The sequence below is a fragment of the Amblyomma americanum genome, chromosome 2 (genome assembly GCF_052857255.1).
Source record: "Amblyomma americanum isolate KBUSLIRL-KWMA chromosome 2, ASM5285725v1, whole genome shotgun sequence".
NCBI classification, from domain to species: Eukaryota; Metazoa; Arthropoda; class Arachnida; order Ixodida; family Ixodidae; genus Amblyomma; species Amblyomma americanum.
This window is the reverse complement of record NC_135498.1, coordinates 154,042,939-154,067,462: the sequence shown is the minus strand read 5'-3', so window position 1 is coordinate 154,067,462 and position 24,524 is coordinate 154,042,939. Positions and strand designations below refer to the sequence as shown.

Below are 24,524 nucleotides of genomic sequence, written 5' to 3'. Positions count from 1 at the left end.
TCGCTGCCGCGTGTTGAAAGTAGGAGAGTTAGAGGATAGGAGAGCAAAGATTGAAAGAAAACTCGGGCTCTAATATGCTTCTGGCTGATCCCGGAGGAAGTGCAATACCGGGCCGACCCGTGCAAGAGTGCTTCAAGCCGAGCACTCCGCCATATTCTAAAGATATGTTTAATATCTTGGGTCAAAGGACCCGCAGCCGATATTAAATCAGGTATCATGGTGGTGACACCACGATAAAACCTGTGTTCGTGTCCACCTCGAATTATCTGCGGTGGTTTCAACGCCCACCATTCCATCTTTTGTGACAGGAACACGGATTCCCGCGGAAGCAAACTCGTCGACGTGATTGACAGTTTGTGCCTGTGTGTGCCCATTGATAGAAGCCCTACTTTCTTCGGACTTCGAGCCTCATTCACAGCTATAAACCTGACTTTGCATTCACCTGACGTCCGGGTGAAGTGGTCCACCGCACCAAACCGCGTGGAAAGTGAGCATTACGCAATTTTTGCGTTTGTTGCCGTGTTCCGTATGCGTGGCTCTAGAATCTGCCATTTGTCAACTGAGACAAGTACAGACACATAGCATGTGTATCCGGTGATCGTATTGAGAAAATGATTTCTGGTAAGATCTCAGCAATTTCGGCGGTCAAGTTATCGGACCATTTTAAGACCCCGGATTTAAAACTATCGAACCTTTGCGCAGCGCGCAGGAGAGCGGAGCGACAACTCATGCAGAAAAAGGACGACAGAGCCTTGAAGACTGCCTTCATTAGGCTGATTTCTGCCATTGGACGACAGACGAGCAAGCTCTGCAGGTCGCAATGGGCGTCCTTGTGGACTAGATGGAATGTATGACGAAAATGTGGAGAGCAATTGGCAGTCTTGCTTGGTATTGTCGCCCTTGGAAGCATTTTGAATCTCTTGCAATACGGAAGCAGAAACCTCTTGCGTGCTTGGCAGAGGGATTTGCACATTCTTGTGCACATTCAATTCTTGAACTGACCTCCGTCCTCCACCTGCGTCCTGCACGTCTGTCATGGATGCTCCGTTCACAATTTTGAGAGCTCCAGAAAGAGCTCAGCGGTGTGCGGTGCAGGTGTACGCCACGTCCCGACGGCATCACCAACCAAATGTGCGGAACCTGCCTCTAGAACACAGGAAGGCGCTCCTAAACTGCTACAATCGAGTTTGGGAGACGCGCTATTCCTATTTCATAGAAAGTAGCTTGTGTTGTTCCAGTGCTGAAGCCCGGCGATGAGATGACGGACCTGACTTCGTATCGAATTGTGTAACTGATATCCTGTGCGGTTTACTTGATGGAGAGCTGAGAAGTGAACGACTATCGTGGTGACTCAACGACAGTAAACATTGCCAACATGTATGACTGGTTTCCGCCAAAGTTTAAGTGAGCAAGATAGCGTCTCGGACATGGGAAGCCATATTGAACAGCAGAGAACTTTCAGTCTTTCCACTCCAGCCATTTTCGAAATCGCTAAGGCTGATGATAGTGTCGGTCACAGCTCACTACGGAATATTTTGCAGAATACAGGCGTAAAGAGCCGTCTGCTAAGATTAATTCACTCTTTTGTCTGCGATCGCGCAATTCGAGTGTGGTTAGGGAGTAACTTAAGCACCGAGAGAGCTTTATCGCGAGGTGTGCCCCCTTCATTTTTAACGTTGTGATGGCTGGTCTCCCCAATTCAGTGCAGAAAAATTGCAGGAATGTGCGTATGTCAATATGTGCAGACATTTGTCTTTGCTTTGCCGGCTACCAACACAAGTGATTAGCCTTGACAGCTGGACAGGTCCAGCTTTATATAACAAGATTACCTTCAAGGTGTGGGATTGCCCCTATCAGTAGAAAAGTCAGGTTTCTCCGAAAGCCTTGCAGTTGAAGCGGCTTGGCGGAAGCTAAGGTCTCGTCCGGCGCAATCTGTCGTGAATCTGACAAATTTAATATATGCCTTTCAAATCTTACAGCACGGGTTCTCTACTGATGTCTCGCCTCTTAGCTCTCTACACATGGTGCAAAATGTGCACAGCAGAGGCTTCTCCACGCGAGTCCAATGGGTGCCCTCACATTTAGGCGTCATAGGGAAAGAGGCGGCGGAAAGTATCGCCCATTAAGCGCTATCACGCAGGTATTCCATCAAGACAATCCCCTCGAGGTGACAAGATACTCTTCAATGAAACGGTGCTCGGCCATTTCAGTACACTGTGGAGTTCACCCAACAATCCTTGTGTAACCAAAAGACTAAAAAAATCCCAGGCCGCACTGCTACATCGCATTACCACGCGCTCTGCTTTTACCCCTCCAGAGATGCACGTATAAGACGGGTTTCGCATCGTCTCCGCTGCATTTCACATGTGGTATGTGCGGTGATATAGAGCATTGTATTATATACATGTCTAGTGTACAACGTGGAAAGGTGTGCGTTGTTCGCTTATCTAAAAAATACAAGAGCCCCTCACAGGAAATTGTCTACCCGCGCGGAAAACAGCCATGCAGGAAAGAAGCTTCACTATTTCTAAGCTCATCTAGGGCTTGGATTTGGACTCCAGATGGTGACAGCACGGGTTTACTTCTGAGCGTTTTAGGTGATTGTATCTAGAGCTAAATTGATAGGCAGGTCTCAAATATGTGGCTGATCTGTGGACTTAATTTACCGTTTAAGTGTCGCTGTGGTTTAGGATTCGCCGTGCAGAATCCACAAGGCTAACCCCACCAGAAACTTGCAACAACGTAAACCTCATCCTCGCGCATTTTGCAAACTGTTTGTTCTAAGGTATTTATTGCTCCAAAATATGGTAGGCGTGGTGCTGGTGCTGTGTTTAATGCACTTAAAAAGCTAAGACTGCCACCATTAAAGCAGAAGGCTGTTTTACGTTGTATGGGGTTTAACGTCCTAAAATGACTCAGGCTATGAGGCACGCCGTAGTGGAGGGCTCTGGATAAATTTAGACCACCTGAGATTCTTTAATTTGCACTGACATTGGACAGTACACGGGTGTCTAGCATTTCGCTTCCATCGAAATGCGACTGCCGCAGCCGGGATCAAACCCGCTTTTTTCTGGTCAGTAGCCGGCCGCCATAACAATGCACTGAGCCACAGCTGCGGCCTCTTAAAGCAGAAGGCGAATAATTGTCTTGCGATAATGGAGCTACAAACAGAAAAGTTTAGTTTGAAAAAGTCGCTTGGTTTCAGAATATTAAGATTTCTGCAGAATGTACAATCGTACCTTCTCCAAAATGCAACCAAAAACAGTTAGCGAAACCTTGTTATTACCTTTCTTCCGTGTATCTGATTGCTTTACAGGTATACAACTCCACGTTCGACATATTTTTTAATAATATACATACAGGATGTTTCACGTAACTCGAGCGAAGGCTCAGAAATGAGTAGTGGGCTGCAGAGTCCTGAAAAAAAAATAATAATTGTCATGGCGTGACGCAACAGAGAGCGCATTTCAAATTGCGCAAATTTCCGATGATTAGCTATGAATAATCCTGCAGAATCTAATCTGTAATTGTAATTTAAGCCCGAAACAAGTTTCATTAAGTTGTAGAGGATGTTTTACCCAGTTACTTGAGTGGCTCAGAGGTCAACCGCTGCAATGTTTGGCTCAGCGGAAAGCTTGTTTTGTATTCTTCAAAACTGGCACTTTACCTCGATTCGACGCAGAGGTGCAAGTACCCCCCCCCCCCCCCCCAAAAAAAAAAAAAACAAGGACCGTCAATACGGTTGATGAGGCGTAAATGCGACAACATTCCTTTCTCACTGCTCAATCTATTACAGTCCTGATTCTATTACAACCATATTTCTATTCCAATTCTTAGTCGACTGTTTTTTACCGCCCAGTCTGCTGCAATTGCGATTCCTCTCCAAATCCGACTACAAAACTTCGGAAAATGCGTCAGATTGTTAGATCGCTGCGAGTCCGCGTACGTCTATCTGGCGGAGTGGCGCTGTGGTTAAGCGATGCGCCACTGCACTGGCAGGTTCCTGTTTCGAAGACATGATGACGTGGTGATTTTTTTTTATTGGCGCAAAGGCATCTGATGCCAAAGAGCGCATAGCACAAGATTTTTTCTTCTACTCAAGCTGAGGTTCGAGATCAATTTCCCAAGCGTTTCATCATGAAAAAGCCTAGCAGCAGTCAGGGGAAATCTTGTACCCATTGAATCACAGGTGGGTAGTGCAATGGGTACGAGCTGCCGGTAAGTGTTTTGAACCCAGAACGCAAATATCTTAATTCATAAGAAAGAAGACGCGAAGGACTTGAAAAATTACAGACCGATCATATTACTGTACGTTGCTACAAGGTATTTACTAAGCTTATCGCTAATATAGTCAGCGCAACGTTAGACTTTAATCAACCAAATGACCAGTCAGGCTTTCGTAAAGTATATTCAACAATAGATCATATTGTCACATGAAGGCAAGCCGAAGGACTAGGCGTGATGACAGATGGCGATGGTATTATATAATGGCGGTGGGCCGCGCGCGAGCGCTTCATGCCGCGCCACTGTCCACTTTGTCGTCTTCTAGTCCGTGACAATATTCACACTATCAATCAGGTTATCGAGAAATGCGCAGAATATAACCGACCTCTATCTATAGCTTTCATTGATTATAAGAAAGCATTAAACTCAGTGGAAACCTCAGCTGTCATACAGGCATTGCGGAATAAGGGTGTAGAAGTACCTTATATGAAAATACTGGAAGATATCTATAGCAACTGCACAGCTACCATAGTCCTTCATAAAGTAAGCAATAAAATTCCAGTAAGGAAGGGCGTCAGGCAAGGAGATACGATATCGCCAATGCTGCTCACTGCCTGTTTACAGGAGGTATTCCGAGGCCTGAATTGGCAACAGTTGGGGATAAGGGTTAATGGAGAGTTCCTAAATAATCTGCGATTCGCTGACGACATTGCCATGCTGAGTCACTCACGAGATGAACTGCAAAGCCTGATTAAGGATTTAGACAGGCAGAGCCAAACGGTGGGTCTAAAAACTAACATGAAGAAAGCCAAAGTAATGTTCAACAGCCTAGCAAGAGAACAGCAGTTCACAATTGGAAATGAGGCGATGGAAGTGGTAAAGGAATACGTCTACTTAGGGCAGGTAATGACAGCTGATCTATGTCATGAGAGCGAAATAACTAGAAGGATAAGAATGGGCTCGAGCGCATATGGCAGGTTCTCTCAGATCATGAATAGCAGTTTACCAATATCCCTCAAGAGAAAAGTGTTCAACAGCTGCATCTTGCCGGTACTCACCTACGGGGCAGAAACTTGGAGACTAACAAAAAGGGTTCCGTCTGAGTTAAGGACAACGCAGCGAGCCATGGAAAGAAAAATGATACGTGTAACGTTAAGAGACCGGAAGCGGGCAGAGTGGGTGAGGAAACAAACGCGGGTTAATGACATCCTAGTCGAAATCACAAAAAAGAAATGGGTTTACGCAGGACATGTGATGCGAAGGCAAAACAACCGCTTGTCCTTAAGGGCAACGGAGTGGATTTCATGCGAAGGCAAGCGTGCCAGGGGGCGGCAGAAAGTTAGGTGGTAGGATGAGAATAAGAAGTGAGCAGGCATGGGGGGGGGGGGGGCGCAGCTGGCAAAGGACCGTGTTAATTCGAGAGATATGGGAGAGGCCTTTGCCCTGCAGTGTGTGTAGTCAGGTTGATGATGACGATGATGATGACGCTCTTCTCGAGCAATGCGAGAAGGAACAGCTTTCGCGCGCCTCAATTTCGCTTACATAGTTTTTCGGGAGTCTGTATATTCTGCAGGTACGCCTGCTGTTGCCTGAGTCAATTTCTTGATCATTATCGTTTTTGCTGAGTCCTTCTGCTTCCAGACTTTATCTCTTATCCCCTACAAATTAACATAAAATTATAGTGAGGCTTAAAACAATAAAAGTTAAAAATAATTTCGCATCACCCTGTGCCACCATATACAGCAGGCTTAAATCAACTGCGACATAAAAAATGACGCCTGAGGCAACTGCTGCTTTGGACACCCGATGGTGGAACGAAATCACTATTGTAAAGCTACTACAGTGATCCACAGCCGCTACCCTAGCTACTTCCCGTAGGAAGAAGAGGATAGCAATGGGCTATGAGGAATGCGAAGAATGGTTGTAATGGTATGGATTATGGGTGTTTGAGAAGGACTGCGGACAGCGGACAGGAGGAAAGGGACAGGACGAAAGAGAGAGGGGGGTGGTGGACAGGTTTCAGGTGGAGAAAAACAAATTCTGCTCAACACGAGCCGGCAGGTGGGGCTACACAGAGACGCGGAAACCACCGGAAAGTTTTCTCTTCCGTTGCCCTCCTATTGCTATCGCAATAAAGGTTGCATGATCTAGCTAAATGAATGTACGCGTCTGCATTGGAATCCTCGTCGGTTACCCTTAGCAACAGGCGGAAGTCGACGGCGCCCGTCTGCTCTTGCGCTCAGCTAGCTACGCTTGCTCATCTCCCGTTATATTGCTTTAGGTTTCCACTTCTCTGGCTCTTAAAACTTCGGTGACCGCCACTCCTCCAAAAAAAAATGTACAGAACAGCCTATTGTTAGGGCAGCCACTAGCGAAAGCCGCCAATGACCAAGAATGATAAGGATACCTCTCTGCTGGCTGCAGCGAGTGAATGTATTGCGCAGGTCATCACCGGAGCCTATCTGAGCACTTGAAGCTCCACTGGTAGCGCGTATGCGAAAAGTGGCGTCATCGGCAATACCAACGGCGGGGAGGACGTCATGAAAGCGCACCCGAGCTCTTTGGGCGCTGTTTCTAACTCGTAACGATCTATTACGAACAGCTGAAAAGTGTGCCATGCGCAGAAGGGAGTCATTAAAAGCCACCAGGGTGAAAGGACAGACAGCCGAGGAATGAAATTAACAAATATGTTGTGCGACCTAGAAATGGACAGATAGGACACCCCCCAGGCACAAACGCACTCACGCACGCTCACGAACACACACACACAGCGCTAACTTCCCGTGTCTTTTGCAAGAACTGATTTTATGGCTATCGCACACTTTGTGGAGTTCATTTCCGAACGACACTTCGGTCCATTTTGACTCCATTAGTTTACTTGCACTCGCTGAACCACATCAACTGCATTGAAATCTTATTTTCTGGAGTTGAATTGTGAATTTTTGGTGCAATATTGTTTGGTACTCTACACATGCCTACGGAAATTGCAAGAAAAAAAGGGCACTGAAAATTTTCTGCTGATAATAGATGTATGGTTGTCATAATCCGTAGCATACATTCAGAAATACAATGAAAGTTGAAGTAGCCTCCTGCCATGAGTTGCCTCGTCCTGTTGCTTTCCGCCTGGCGTAAAACAGAACAAAATTGTAGTGAAAACCATGTGCTGAGATATAACGGTGAAATTCTGCAACCGCTATAATAATTACAGGCAATAGCATCGAGGTAATACAGTCCAAAGCAAACGTAGATTTGGCAAACCTCTATAAATGGTTTTCGGCCAGCAAGTTTACTCTGAATGTCAAGAAAGCAGCATGTACTATTTTTCACTCCCGTAGAAAACAACTAGATGCTAACTCTGTAAGCATTAGTTCTGACAACTCCCTACTAGAATATACTCCTTGTTCTAAATATACCCTGGCGTAATCTTTGATAGACACCTGCACTGGCAAAACCATTTATTAGCAGTGAGGGTGAAGGTGGCATCGGGGTGCTATAAACTGCTTCAAGCACGTGACTTTTTGACAGAAGGACATTACGTATTTTATATTTCTCCTTTATCCAGACATCTCTCATACTGTCAGAAACCATGGGGATGGACCTACAATATTTATCTCCAGCCAATCAGAAAAGTTCAGAAACGATCATTACGAATCATAACGCATTCTAAGCAGGATCACCCCAGCAGCCCATTATTCTACTATCTACGGATATTACCCTTTGATTCACTCGTCTCCTAAGAACAGCAACCGTCGTAAACAGTATCGTAAGAAACAACCACCCCTTCCATATGCCCCTCTTCCATACATCATCGCGTACTACACGAAATGTAGCACTAGGCAACTTTAATCTACCGCCCACGCACAACATTTATGGAAAACGACGGCTCTCTTTCATTGGTGTTCACATATGGAATACTCTACCGCAAGAAATAAAATACGCTCAAAATTTTGCACATACAGCAAAAAAATTCTTTCAGCGCATGCATTAAATATGTTAAAGGCCATCTATCTGCTGTTCGCATCACATTTATTATTGTAATTGAACATGCACGATGTTTTTGAATTGAAGAGACTGTTGCTTTTTATGCTTTCTTTTTGTCATTTGTATTATACATATTTCCTCTCCGCTCCCCCAAGTTTTTATTGTGCATATGACGAAGTGTCTGCTTTAGTGAATTTAACTTTTTGGACCCATAACTAGCCTAAGGCTACGAGTCCAAACAGTGCTGGACACACTTTTATTGCATTTTGATGGATAAATCAAGAATTTGAATTTGAAAACCGGCGGGTACCCGGCGGCAATGTGGATCGAAGCCAGCACCGCCCCAATGCGAGGCGGATTCTCTACAACAAGGCCGCCGATTTCACTAATGAGAGGCGATCGAGCTGTTTACATCGCTCGTGAAAGTCGCGTACATTTGCTGAAAACAGTGTAAAGTGGTACTTTTAGGGCTAAAATAATTAACTAAAAATACGTGAAACCTTTCCAGCTGGGAGTTTGTTACTGGCTGATACTAAAGTACAATGCTGCTTAAGAAAGATTTTATGCGTAAAAAAAAGATTTTGTAAATTTTAAAGGACATGACCGCGTTTTTTTTTCGAAAAAATATGTAATATTTTTTACGGTGCGGTAAAGGAAGTTGAATTTTCTTGAAGAAACCAGGGAGGGTCGAGCGCAAACTATGCTGCGTTCGCAGTGGAATGACCGGCATTAAATTTTCTACGCCTGCAAGGCGGTAAAGAAGCAAAGCCTTCTCAGAGCTGCTCCGCGGGCGGTAAAGACCCCCTATCGTTACAAAAGTAATGCCATCATTAGATCTTGCCGCCACCCCGCTCACCCTGGCGCTTCCGCCCCACCCCGTCCTGTCATCCAGCCTCCTCCGATGCCTCATTCGCCGTCTCTTTTAAGGAAGGTTTTATTTTTTATTTTATACCGACGGAGGGTGTGTTTCACACGCTCTTTCATCCTTTCTCTCTCCGGCGCATGCCGATTGCCCTCCCTAAGCCTGTGCTACTTGAATGCTCTGTTTCAAAGCCGATTGCGGTGTACTACATACAGGGTGTTTAACGAGAAAAATACTGCAACTTGGTTGCGATACCCTGCGTCTGTGCCTCTGACTGTCCGAAAGATTAAGGCGAAGGCAAGATGTTATTTCGTAAGCCATCCAGTGAGTCCAACGCCGCAAGCTCAAAACTTTTGCTTCATACTATTGGATGAGCTGACCTCAAGTAGTTAGCAACGGCTGTGCGGTTTTGTGATGTTTCACTGCATTTCATTGCCTGTTCCGTTGAACCTGGCTTACGTCTGGCAATGCTTCTTTCAAACTTGCAGGTCTGCGTACGCCAGCGCGAAGTGCCGGCTGTTTAGCGTATTTCAGTGAAGATCTTTCTCGAGAGCGCAAGCCATTTCACAAAAAGCCTCGTGTCGCTGTGAGAATGCTCGCACCCGGGGCTGGCTTGTGTCGTTAAAGCTAGTTTATTTTGGCCCTATCTCCAGAGTCACAAGATTTCAGCGCATCGTGGCCGTAGTTATGCGCGGCTCCCACATCTGGTCTTCCAAGCATAGCCCACGCTCTCACCTATGTGCGAGGGATCAGTAGTGAAAGGCGCCAAAGGGCAAACGGCGTCTGGCTAGGGCGAACTTTTCTTTTGCTATTTATTTTCACCATGCGTCGACTAGCTGTTTTAGAGTTACTGCTATTGCTATAATTATCATTACCAGCAACCATCATCCTTCAATGGCCAATCATTTTGATCCAACCTACGGACTATACAAGGTCATTTTTCAGTTTCAGTAATGCAATTAGGAACGACAGTATTGGCCTTGTTGTGAGCCCAAAACACAATACTGCGTGATTAAAATCAGCGGAGCGGGCAAACTTTTTTGATGTTGTGTCTTTGTGATTAGTGTTCTTAGCTGAACACATACTGCAAAACGCACACTCTGCTCTCTAGCGTCACGGCCGTTAACGGGAGTAAAGGTTCACAAATTTTCCACGCCTGTTAGCGCTCTAGTTACAGGGGCACTACTTCACCATCAAACTTACCGTCGATGCAAATCGTTTCATATGCACACATGCTACAGCAATAAGTTCAGTTGCAGAGAAGGCCGCGCTACGGACGTTACAGGGCAAAATCCTTTTATTTTCTGGAGCTTTCTCTCTTTTGACAGGATGCTCTTGCTAGCTGTTATTCTCCGTTCTCTTAGAGGCATAAAAACTCTATTACAGCGAAAAGCCGTTTTAGGAAACTCACCCATGTCGGAAATTTGTCTCCGTCACAGCAGCACCACCTAATTACATTACAGCTAATCTAGGTGGTATTGGTCACAGGCGCACTCGCAGTCCCGCTGGCCATACGTGTCGAACAGTGAAGTACGAAAGGAAGGGGAGCATGGAGAAAGGAAAATTTAGAGGAGAGGCCATCACGTGGCGTTTCTTGGAGCCGGAAACGAGCTCAGCGCTAGGTTGTCCGGGCGCGCTCTTCTTTACTTTTCTCCGCGCGCGCGTTTTAAACCCAACGAAGGAGCTGGCCCTAAAGAGACTGCAGCGCGAGTGGCGCTTAGTTTCTGGCCGCTTTTCATGCACGGAAGACCTCGGAAATATTCGTGCGAGACATTTGGCTGCTTCAAGTTATTGCTCTTTGCCGCATAGTCTCCGCGCCATTCCCGCTCTCTTGGCGGAACGAAGCAGTCCGGCCTTGCATGGGTATAATCATGTAGCTTGCGATGAAGGCGCTTATTGCGACTTCGGTGAGCGCGGGAAAGAACTTTCCCTGCCACTAATTGCGGTGGCCCACCCTGGTGCGCAGCGTTTTTCGCCACGTCGTTTCGCTACGGCAGCGGTATGTGTCCCAAGGTTCCTTGCAGGCTGCACTTGGCGAAACATACTGGTACACTTACATCCGGTACATCGTAGTCTCGAGTTAATTGCAGAGATAGAAGGTTAATTTCACCTGGTGAGTTAAAGGATACAAAATTTTAGTTCATTGAAATTGCGTACAAATACACAGCTGCTGTAAAATACAGCAGAAGAAGTGAAAACCAAATATAGCACACACTTTGAAGAGCATGCTTGTTTGTGTCTTCTCTATTTATTTTCTCATATAAACTGTTACACATGGTGCCACTGAAATAGAATTTATTACTTTGTGCCGTGCATCATCTTTAATTCTTTTTTTATGCTGCGCGTTTTCGATAGCAATGTACATTTCATGATGCTTCCGAACCAACTATCCGTCCTGAACTCAGTGTATAAGTACTGCCTTTAAACTTAAACTCCCTGAAAAGTTTCAGTACATGGCTACCCTGGAAGCTTTCCGTGTCCAGCATGCTGGCACGAGGCTTATATTTAAATATTTAAATGCCCCCTCCCTCTGCAACACTTTTTATTTAATAGCGTAACGACTTTTGAGTGGACAGCTGTCAAAAGTGCTCATGAGGTAAAAAAAAAACTTTCTGTGCTAGATTGATTTTAGGGCTTTATGCATGAGATAACTCAAGAAGGGTATTGATGTCGGGTTGTTTTCATGCTATGCTCGCATTAAAGTGGCCTACATACTGGCCACACTTTAATCACCCTCTCTGGCGGATAGCACAACCCTCTCAGTTTTATGCACAATGAGTGTTGTTATGCCCGAGCACGCATTACGCTGGCCTCCCTTAAAGCCAGCGCAGTGCGCCCGCCATTGCGCAACGCAAGTTCGGACTCTCGGACATGTCGCAGCTTGCAGCATGATTAATCCAGGCTCGCTCGGCGGAATCCTCCTCCCCCCTCGCAAATGCCGGCTCGATCCCCAACCGACGCTTCGCCGGCAGCCCTTTCCCGGCTGCAATTTCGAACGGCCGAGCCACTCTCATCCATTCGTCAAATTCGAACCTGCCGTGACCTAATTGGAGTGTTTGAACGGCTGGCTGTGGCAACGGTGATCGAAGGCTATAAAAGGTCGAACTGTGCCGGACGAGAGCAGACGAGCAGAAAGCAGCAGACGGATTCATCAAGCGAGAGAGACGCTTTCCCGGCGCATGTCCTGTCAATCTGTGCCAGCACGTTGTGCTCTTGGCCACTGTGCCGTTAATGTAGCGCCCTTGTTTACACTGTGCATAAATGTTTCATTGACTCACCGTAGCCTTTCCGTTTCGCCGCTCAGCTCTGCATAACTGTGACAGCAGACTGAGATTCCCCAGTCCCGACCGTAGGCATAGGCTGGCAGGCCCCAGTCGTAACAGTGTGCACATGAGTGCTTTCGGCTGTCATCAACAATGCTGCCATGGATGGTCACACCCCAGTTAAGTGTTCAACCTACCTCTTAATGCTGCTTTTGATTGCTCAATGTAGAAATCTACCTCCATCGCGTAAGTTTGGGCAGCTGGCTGTCTCAACAGTGCCTTCTTTCAGGAGGTGTCCGGTTTAGCCTTGAGTACCGTATTTAAAATCATAGCACGTTTTCGTGCTGCTGGGGCAGCGATTCTCAAGTCCGAACCGGACCCCTAAAAGTCGTGGAGGAGCCCGAGTCAGCTGCCCCGGGTTAGGATTTCCTGTCTCCGAGTCGGAGCTATTGCGTCGTTGGGTGGTCGGGCATCCCGTGAGTGGAGCCGCACCATTGGTCAACATCGACGCCCTCCCTGTCCTGGCCAGACAGGAGTCGAGCAATGAAAAAATGAGGGTCAATGTCTCGCTGTCCCCTTTCCCATCACATTACCCATAACCCTTCCCTCAGTCCCATTCCCTCAACCTACGTCCCACCCCCTCCGCTACGTCCCAGGGGAGATCAGGGGAGTCTCCCCGGGCCCGCTCCCCCGGCTGTGGGTCGCTTAGTAGCATTACCCCATTTTTTTATTTTCCCACCTACGGGTGGCAAAAGCACAACATTGCCTTCGGGCCTTTTCATTTATATTACGATTGGGTTAAGCCTGTTATACTTAAGTGGCACAGGCAGGGGCCTTGGTTTACATTCCTTTTCTGGTAGCCCCACCATACTTATGCTCGCTATGCCACGAATGCTTTCTCATACAGAAGTGAGGATGGGCAAAAATACAAAGCAGTTTGATTTCTGTACCTAGAATGCAAAAATTGGAGGACGCTTAAGCTTCGCCTTTAAGAGTGGAACGCGACAGCGTCTTGCAGCACTGCAGTCCGCAGCACTTGCAGTCCACGGAATGCCATCGCCCGTTCGGCGCGACGCCTTGCCCGTTAGACAAATCGCTCTGCTACGTAGGTTGAAACGGACGCGCGCAGCGGCAAACAACGTAGAAGCGCTGGCAGGCGCCTTGCCGAAACGCGCGGGACACAAGTTGCAGTCGTAGTCCGTCGGCACATCGTTCTCGACAAACCCGATGCCACGAACGCCAGCATAGCTTCCGCGCCGAACGAACGGGCAGCATCCGCAAGCTTCAGCTGAACACGCTTTGGATGTGCGCTGCGTTGTTCGCGGCTCACCGCGTGATTCTTGCGTGCCCGAACGGCCCCACTGCGCCCGAACGAGACGAGCGGGAGGCGCTGCTGTCGTGCGCCATCTGTTGGGACAGAGGCGTACATTGCGAGGATGAGGAGGAAAGAAAGGAGGGATTTTTTTCTCCCGACCAACGCCGCCGACGCCGACGACGCAGGCTTTTCTGCGAAACGTGGCTCTTAACGCTGTAGCGTTAAAATGTAGTATCATAACGTGTTCATAATGGTGGTAGTGCCAACAATTACTTTTGAATCACAACTCCAAGAGCCATTCATAGAGGTGAGAGAAACGGAGAGGACCGATAGCGCATACAGTAGTAGGGCAGATGAGGATTTATAGGGGTAGGGGTGTCGCCTTCTCCGAAAGCCTGAAATTTGACATAGGAAAAGCATGCTCAACCCCTATTTCTCAACGAAAAAAGTCCAAGGAATACATGTTTCAAATGAAACCGCCCCCTAATGATCCCTAAATACACCCTTTGCATCCTTGCAACATAGCGTGTTTCATATCCACAGATCTAGTTTGGTCCATGATATATAGGACCGTAGCTTTACAGACTGCTTCTAGTAGTTTAGGAGTACCGCGTGGTTGCAGTATAAGATTCACTGTGTTGCACATTGTTTGCATGCTGTGTTCCATGCTTAACGTGCAGAGCTGCAGCTGTACGCAACAATTTTTTCTACTTAGTGAAATACTAGCTTGTACTGTCACTGCATAGTAGCGCATTTTTCTTGCGATTGACAATACAGGAAATGAAAGTCAATTTTGTACGTAATGAACGCATTGAAACATTTTTCTTCAACACAATCGCAGGCATTATTAAAATTTAATGCACATGTGGATCCTCATTTCACTACGCACTTTTTACCACAATTAACACAATAGCAGGACATGGACACAATAAACACATGTGATGAAAGGCCACCAAATTGAGACAGAGCTTCGCCTTTTTCACACTTCTTGACCATGAGCTCCGCAAGAAATGCAGTTGCATATCCTGGTGTAGAAAGCGGGTTTGAAAACAGCGCGCGACCAAAAATACTGACTTGACCTTGACATGAGCGAATATACTTGAGCCCCACACGTCGCAGGGGCAAATGGGTCGCTAGAAGCTTCAAACGGGCATGCAACATTGTTTCTGCATAATAAGAGCAAAGCCAGTGCACTGCTTTCTTTACAATACTGCTCTCCGATCATGTCATGGCCCCTACGTTCACAAAAGCGTAATCACCGAAAAACAAAAATGGCAGTAATAAAAGTTTCAACTGCTGGACCATTGCAAGAACACGCGTAAGTAGCTACGAAGTTCCACTGCCGATGTAAAAGGCACACGCACCCTGCACGCACAAGACACGAAACGTTCGCACAATACGCCGACGACCTCTCTGTAGTGCACGCAGTAGTGCATCACAGGTAAAAAAAACAGCGCGAATGCCCCTCAGTGAGGTTCGGCGGTCTCCCTACTGCCCTGTGCAGTGTCGCAGTAGACGAAATGCCCGTGCAATCGTTGTCGCCAAGCCCGTTCAAATCCGTGCACACAAAAACGTGAGTTTTGCACTGAGTACCACGCAAAGATACAATGTATGAGTGAACTGTGTCAACGTCAGCCTGTGAGCACGACCAAAAAGAGAAACTCGAAGAGTTTTTGGAAAGTGCGCCTACGCCGCAGCTCAAATGGTACGCCGTGGCCCGCTGCTGCCGCCAGGTTTGTGAAAAGCAACTATGATGCCGAAAACATGGGACAGGAACGGATCTGGGGGAAGAGGGCAAGGTGTCGGATCGTCTAATGCATCGGTGGTCTAATGTATCGGATCGTCATCGGTGGCGTGCCAAAGATCTGCCAGCACCTGACAGGTGCCCGCACTGTAGCGCTGCACCGGACATTTGGGATGTGCGGCACTTGTTGTGGACGTGCCCGGCGACGGCTGCTATCAGAAAACGGCTCCTCAGGGAGGTGGGCCTCCGGTGGAATCGCAAAAGTGACTACGTGAAGTGAACTATGGACAACCGTTTCATTAGGAACCTGTGCGACTACCTCAGCGCAACGGTTCTTCACTCCTTTTAACTTTCAATCCCGTGCATTCCCATTCGCCCCCCCCCCTTCCTTTTCAACTTATGCCTCATGGCACACTTCTCGAATAAAAAAAAAACTACGATGCCGTTGCTAAGCTAATTAAGCCCGGAACAGATGGGCTCCCTATCGAGAAAAACAGCGTGATGTCCTCCACACTTTTCTCCCAGGGTGTTGTACGGGAAGGGCCGCTGCTGACTTTTCCTTCCTCCATTAAGGGGACAGACGATGCAGCAACTGGCATCCCGACACAGGCTTTCGCCATAAATTGGCCATAGTCGTGCTATTGGAAAGGCCGGCGTTAATATGCGTTTGCATTTGGAGCATACAGGAGGCCCCGCTCCCGGATGTTCCTGCACTCTACACGCGCGGGCTCGCATGTTTTCGTACTTTGTTTTCGGAGCGCTACCCTTTACCTGCCCTGCCCAGCACTCTTGAAAGGGTGAATTCTCATGGAAAAGGCAGCCTCGGAGAGCAGAAGAAAACAGAGCGCTGCTTCGCGGCCGCTACTGCAGCTCATTTCCGGTCGACTCTCCCGGCGCCTTTGTCGTCCGTCTTCAGATATGATTTCTTCAACATGCTTCCCGGGGGAACGTAGGGTGAGACACACGAGCGGTTGACTGAGCTATGTTTGGCCGTTTAGAATGCCGCCATGGGAACAGTTTTGGGCGGAATTTCTCGTGATTAGGAACAGTCTGTTTGCTAAGAAGGCTACCTGTGCACTGTTCTACAACTTATTTTCATAACCATTCACGCTTGTAAGAAAATTGGGGTGACACTTAAGATCCGCCTTTAAGGGTATGACGCCCTAGCGTTGATCGTCGTGTGAATTGAAAGAAGGAGTTCGAGGCATTGCGGATTGCACACATTGAAAGAAGTTGAATATTAATATAAGAAAATTTACAATTTCCGAATAACATAATAATGCGGCACAAAACAACCAGCAATAAACGCAGAGGAATAATTACAAATAAACAAAACGAGAGACTGCAGCTGGATACGGGTAGTATGACGTATACACAGGCGAAAATATTAGACAGCGAGGTAGCGATAAATAAAAGTTAAGCAGTATACGCAAAGCAAGAAATGTCACGGCACGGAGGCAATCGGCGTTCACGTGAACGTGGTTGACGGCGAGTCAGTTTGCAGGGTGACGAATGAGGGACCGCGGACGATCAGTTCCGCGGGAGACACCTGAGAAACTGGATTTCCCCAAAGCGCATTGCCTTCACGGGATGACGCTTGCTTTTCATCCCCTTCTTCGAGGCTGCGCGGCGCGGTTGTCACGGCCGGCAGCCTTTTGGTCAGCGCTCCGAGGAGCCTGCGCGAAAGTCCGTGTGGCCCGCCCGTATTTTTCGATATTTAAGAGGCGGTTGTGACAGTTGCGCGATTCCTTGCGAGAAAAAACTGCCCAAATATTTGAGGTCTTTAATATTCTTGATTACTTTATATATTGCGCACACGTTATTCAGTAGGCCAGTAGTGCATTTAGCTTCGTGCAATGCTAATATTTCTGGAGAAAAAATTGTAAAAAACGTCGTCGCAGAGGGAGCGTTTTCACGCACAGCTAAATTTCGCAAATTTGCAATAAGGCAAGAATCGACTTATGAAGCCATGATGGATATATTTTGCGTGCTGAAAGTACAGCTGAAAAATAATACGTCACGCTTATTTCCACCACTGTGAAAAAGTTGTCGCTTACTAGAAAAAATTTTAATACGACCCATGTCTGAAGTGAGGCTATATTTAAGATTGTTTTTCGCCGCAAATATAAAGGAAATCTGTTGAAATTTGCACAATAGACAAGCATCCAAGTGCTGAAAGAGTGTACCGACTTTCATTGTTATATAATACAATATAAGAAAGTACGAGGAGTATGGCCCCAAATCCTGGCACTTTTTAATAAAACTACATCTCCGAATTTTTTTTTTTTTTAACTCTGAAACAAGTCTCAGGACGGAGGCGAAAGAGAATATGAAAGAACGTGTTGCATTATTTTGTTTCCACGGATGTAACCTAAGCTCAAACCTGTAGCATCGTGAGCATCGGCAGGACCGCCTAAACGGAGAGGTGGAAGCAGCAAGCACGCCTTCCGCTGCTCTAAATTATCTCCAAATCCTATAACTGAAACCATTTCCATCAAGACTGAGTATAGCTAATTTGTTTTTATGGACAAACGCTGAACTGTGCTGTAAGCAGGATTCGGTGGTGCCACTATCGCTGAGTGCGGTTAATAACTGGGAATGCGGCCCATAGCAATTCATGTAGTGAAAAGTTTTCAACGTAAGTTTTTTTGCTGCACAGTGCATCTACTAAGCCGTGCGTGTACCTAGACCCACGCTTTGTCGCTTCACTCCAGGCGTGCCGTGGAGAATTCGCTTTTCTATTTCGTATGTGACAGATTTTAAAATTCATTTTGGTTTCTTTTTTAGCTGCTGTTCGTTTATCTTTATAGGTTATGCTTGATACACGCTAGATAAGTTAAAGCTATTATAAAGTAGGCATTTCCACAACTTATGTAAAATTTTTGTAAAGCCATTGCATATCATAGAGACGCCAAAGTGAGTGAACGAGGCCCTCCTTCATTAATAAAAGACGATTGGAGCCTAGAGTAGAGATTGTGGATTTGTAAAACCTCTCTGCCAGCACATATTTGGATGTATAAAAAAAAACATCGGCATCTGAAATTACGTTGTACGCTACCACGTTCTTTTGCAGGATGTAGTCAGCTTTCTGTAACAAAACAAAACCTCATAGGTGCAGTGTGCATTCAGAAAATGCGGGAGTGCTGCATATGGTCTCCACTCCCATGGAGTTGTCACCCCCACTCGGCGATAGCGACGCCACCGAATCCTGCTTGCAACGCAGATCAGTGTTTGCCCATAAACAGTAATTAGGTATGCTCTTTCTTGGAGGAAACGGTCTCAGTCTCGGGATTTGGGGAAAACTTAGACCAGCGGAAAGCGTGTTGGCTGCTGCCGCCCCTGTATTTAGGCGCTCCTGCCGATGTTCAAGAAGCTACAGGTTTTAGCTTGGATCGCATGGTTGGAAACAAAATAACAAACATGTTCGCATGTCGCATTCTTTTTCGCCCCCGTATAGAGGCTTGTTTCAGGAATGTTAAGAAAAATTGGGGATGTGTTTTTTTCTATGATGTTTGAAGAACACTGCTATATTCAAAAATTTCATAATATGGTAAATACTCCTCGTAATTCTCTATATTATATAACAATGAAAGCTGGCACACACTTTCAGCACATCGATGCTTATCTACTGTGCAAATGTGAAGGAGATGTGCTTTATATATGCGGAGAAAAATTGTTAAAGATAGCCTCATTTGAGACTTGTGTCGTTTTCAAAATTTTTTCTGCACGCGACATCTTCTTCATAATGGCGAAAATAAGCCTGTCGTATTCTTTCTCACCTGCACTTTCAGCATGCAGAATATATCCATCATAGCTTTCATGTATCGATTATTACTTCATCGCAAAATTGCAACGTTGGCTCTGCAACGAGTCGTTTATAATTTTCCTGCTGAAATGTAAGCATCTCACAAAGTGAAATGCCCTGTTGGCCGACTGATTAATATATGCGTAATGTATTAAATAAAAGAGAAATTAAAATTTAAAATATATAGGCAGCCTGATCTCTCGTCGAATATATCAACCAGCTGGGAATTATGTGGGACATTGCACGACATACATAAAGCCTCGCCTTAACGAAACTCTACCGCGTGCTTTCGTGGCCTAGCGTGAGCGTCTCTGACTCGCACTTAAGGGTCAAGGCTCGATTCCCCAATATAATTAACCCAATTTTCTTCTCATCGCAGTTCCTTTGCTTCATATACTTACATGTCCTAATGATGGTGGCGTCACATTGCAACTTTCTAATCACCAGTTCACTAACGTTTTATTCACTTTTCAAATCCGCCGCTTCAAGTATGACGCAGCCACCTTTTCTGCCAAACCGGGTTTTCCACCCAGAATGCACAACGGGCGCCGCCGGATTTTGTGTACAATGGGACCCTTAAAGCTATCCCTTGAAAACACCTTTCCCTCAAAGTCACTGCAGTCACAGTGCATCAGCTTCACACATCTCAATAATGGTCCAGTGCAGAGGGCACGTTGTTACTCAGCACAGCTCGCACAATACCGTCAGCACCTTTCATAGGCTCAAAAGGTGCATTCCGCCTCTATTATTGACACAAAAGGGGGTACCCACAGTACCCATTTTAAACAGTGAGGGCTTGCAACTAAGCTCGTTTCGCAACATTTCCTCCGCATCTAAATGCACTCATTGCAAGATTCACGTGCTCTAAGGTTGAGGACGCTACACTCCTTAAAAAACGTTTCTCGCAAATCCTTTTTTTTTTCCTTTCGCGCATTACAACACGGCTTTCTCGCGTAATTTTGTGAAGGAAGAAGAAAAATGATGTATAAAAAATCGCGCCTGGAGGTTCGAACAACGTTTCCCTCCCATTTCCTCCCATAGCGTGTTGGCCTTCGTCTGCGGCAGGCGGCACGCCACAGGCGGCGCTACCATCAAGGCGCGCCGAAAACCCCATCACAATTTCGAAGCACAGCCAAGCTTTGAACTCTGCTGCGGCATTCTTCCCTCCTCCTCTCGCCCCTTCAGCGCTGACCTGTTCGTCGCCCGCTTTTCTAGATGACGATTGGTTGTCCTCATCCATTGGCGTTGGAAACGCGTGGAGCTTGTTTCTCCCTTATATTTTACTTGCATCTCTCTTTTTGTTGGCGCCATTTTTCTCGAGCTGGGTGCAGCGAATCTTGCGCGATGTGCTTTCTGTGTAGCGCTCTAGCGCATTGCTGTGGTTTCAAGCGTTTAAATGCAGCAAGCGCCCTGAAAAGGGTTATGCAATTTTCATGACTCTGCAAAGAAAACATAACGATATTCTCAATAAGCAATGCCTCCCAACGTATTAAATAGAACGTGTTGTTCCGTCCAAATTTAACCTTTGTTCGCGAGGTAACTGGCGTTAACTAAACATTCAATACTTTTTTTTATTTTCCTGCTTTCTCCTCATTGTTTCTGTGCCAGTGCTGAGGTAATTTGTACATAGAAAAAAAAATTGTAACCTTCCGCGAGCTGAATCGCATGCTAGGCATACTCACCTTGCCAATTGTCGTCTTTTGTTCAGTCAGAACAGCAGCGCCATAGGTTCTGCCTTTTACAGCGCTCGTAGATGCCTCCTCTAGATCGCAAATTTCATGAGTTTTGGAAGATTCATTGCAGAGGAGTTTTTATGACAAGCTTGAACGTTTAGCGATGATAGGTAGGTTAGATCCAAGAGACGCACGCTCGAAACAAGAGTTTCTTTGCGAGTATGCTATTGCAGAGTGGGCAAGGTTTTCAGTTTTTGTGATATGGGATGAGATCCTTACAGCAATAAGCTATTATTATCAAGCCTAAGAAAACATAACGATTATGCAAACTTCACGCCCAACAAAGCTTTGAGCTTTATGATACCGAGGCGACTAATTGTTAACGAAGGACTTCACATTAGAGGGTTGCGGATAAATTTAGATATCCTAGGTTTCTTTTACGTTACTGGGTTCCCTTACAGCACCATGATGTTTTTATATTTCGATTTCAACGAAGTACAGCTACCAGGACCAAGGTCGACACCATGAGCAAGGAATCAGCTGCTGTAGGACGAAGCCAGTGATTATCACGCAGTAATGAAGCCATTCTGTGCTGGCAACAGATTATTATCATCTGGTACATAAGCATGTAAAACGTTAGCAATGTGTCATTTTTTACATGTTTTCATTCTGCGACAAAATTGCAGCTTCTCTCATAGGTTCGCGGTTCATTTTATTTGAAACCCTTCCTTCACATATATGGACAATAGAATATTTGCTAAATCCAGCGTGGCAGTTGTTCACATTGTGGGGCTCTCTGCACTGCTTGATCTGCTTGAAATTACTGTGCTGTCCTCTTCACTTCAGGCACAACTGCAGCGCAACACAGACATTCGCATAAGGAAGAAACACAAGTGAATCGACCCTGCACTCATAATTTATCCCATGAAGACACGCTGAATAATGCTCCGACGTTCCATACGCGGGCACACTATGCGGAACAAAATGCATATAGCCACGTGAATACTAGGTCCGATACACAATGTAAAAGTCCTGTGACGGAGGCAGTGTCTGAATTATCCAACCACTTGGCGCAAAAGATTCATTTACGTCATTTTATTCTATTCAGGAGGCTAAAACAAGACTGCTGAGAAACTTAGCGAGCTGTACTCTCGATGCTCTTATCCCTTTTGCCGCATAGCGCTAAACAGACACGAACGAAGGGACACAAACAGGACGGGCACTAACTTAAAACTGAACTTTTATTGCATGAAGCCAGGCAATATAAGCACTTTCCCAGCAGTGAAGAATAGGTAACACTCAAACAACGTCATCATCGAACAACATAAGGGATTACGGATTACGTAACATTACGGAAATTATAGAGGCGTTCTATATAATGTCACAAAAAGAAGATACGTGCGCCAGTGCTCCCTCATTGTTTTTATCTGACAAATATACGCATTTCATGTCTGCTAATCCGTAATGTTGTTTTACGGTGACGTTGTTTGAGTGTTACCTCTTCTTTACCGTTGGGAAAGTGCTTATATTGCATGGTTTTATGCAATAAAATTTCACTTGAAGTTAGCGCCCATCCTGTTTGTCTTCCTTCGTCCGTGTCTGTTTAGCTCTATGTGGCAAGTGAAACGTCACCAACTCGCCCAAGCTTCCACTCGGGCTTATCGCTCTATTTCAAAATTTCATTTCAAATATTTCATTGCTCTCCAAGCCGGCATATCTCACCACATTCGTCATCCTTTCCAAGTGTTTCGTACACGTGCCCGTACTGTTCTTCTTGTTCTTCTTCACCCCAGGTATATGGCACATACCCACGCGGGGGGATTGGCCAAGGTGTAGTTACCTCTGCCGCTTCTTTTTTTTTTCACCGTGTTTCTCTAGGATGGAACAACCTCTCCAACGGCATCGCTACCATCACATGCCCATCTACATTCGCCGAAGCTCTTACCGACCTTCTTTAAACACAACACTTGTTCAAGTGACTTTTTTGTACCTACTTCTTATTTAATACCCCCATTTGGTCTTCAAGGTATTAGAATGAATGAAATCAGTTCGTCACTGCAAATAACGCAAATTCTTCACCATGCTCTGTTACCTCAGGCGTGCCTCAGCGGTCCGTACCGGGGCCGTTATTTTTCCTAATTTACATTAATGATCTGCCAAACTCTATTAACTCCCCAATCAAGGCTTTTCGCATATAATTGCTTTATTTATAGATTAATAAGTTGCGTTTCAAACCCATCCATGCTGCAATGTGACTAAAATAAGGTATCTAGCTGGTATAACACTTCACCCATTAAACTGTATGCTAACAAATGTAAGGTTATGGGTGTTTCACACCGGTCTGTGATCGTGAATCTTAGTACCTACCATTATTCTGGCTCTGTACTTGAGAAAGTAACAATGTATAAATACTTAGGGGTTCATATAAATGCAACCCTTCATGGCAGGCGCATGTCGATTATGTTGATAACAATGTTTAAAGCCTGCTTGGGTACTTGCGTCGTAACTTTTTTATGGCTCCATCTTCTAACCTAGTAATCTACAAAACCTTAGTGCGATTTAAATTCGAATATGCATACTCTGTGTGCGACCCAGGACTTGAAACTCTAACTAATCAATTGGGATTTGTACAGTACCGCAGCGCCCGGTTTATATTGTCTAACTTTTCCCGCATTGCTAGCATAACTGCTACGGAAAGTACTGTACTTTGAACCTTGCCAGCCTTTCCCTTCGCAGAAAAATCTAGCGAATGCCTACTTTCACAAAATTACTACCACAAGCAACAGTTAAAACAGGATGTTCTATCTGCGCCATCTTTCATACCACCTCGCACTGATCATCGCCGTAAGGTTCGCATTCCATACTGTCGGACAAGTGCATATCTTAACTCATTTATACCGATGATGGCCAGAGATTGAAACCACCTGCCCGCCTTGGATACTGATATTTATGAGACGTGTTTGTTTAAAACAGCAGCTGAAGACATTGTGTTTGACTAATCTGCCTTGTTACATGATCCGATCTTCTATCTTGTGTAAGCTTACGTTTTTGTTTGCTGTTTTAAATTGTGTTCATGTTCTGCTCCGTTATAACTACTATTCCTTTGTTTACTCCACTCCATTCTTTAACGCCCCTTGGGCCTTGAAGGTATTTAAATAAATAAATAAATAAATAAATAAATAAATAAATAAATAAATAAATAACTAAATAAATAAATAAATAAATAAATACATATTTAGGTACAATATATGAACAACAGCGGTAATAACTGACTGCCCTGCCTTTATTTTTACTCACCTCGATTGTCGTTGCTCTTAAATCCTACGATGCAATTTCACACTTATTAGCAATTATTTTACAAATTACCTGTAGCGTCCTCTGTGAGTGAGTCCCCGTATTGATTCGTCCGGGTAGGCAAGTGGAGGCCAACTAGCCCCAGTGCAGTCGACGTGTGCATGAATGTACGCGGAGTGTTTCGCGCGTACGACAGCGCCTTTCTGGCGCTTGTTGGGTGATGTTTCCGGTCGATGCGTTAAATGCTCTGACAGATTATGATTGTTTTCCAATACGCATTTTTAAAAAGTGTTGTACTCGCCGATTTTCATCACCCGAACTTAAAAAATGGCAGCGATAAGTGGCTTTTATGCAACCAAACAT

The 24,524-nt window shown here is 45.7% G+C and overlaps 1 protein-coding gene across 1 annotated transcript in view; it reads right to left on the bottom strand.

Moving 5' to 3' along the window:
* The window catches only part of LOC144121914 (protein O-mannosyl-transferase TMTC1-like), a 235,291-nt gene that overhangs the window by 112,301 nt on the left and 98,466 nt on the right, over window positions 1-24,524 (bottom strand). The gene's annotated exons all lie outside the window — the stretch shown is intronic.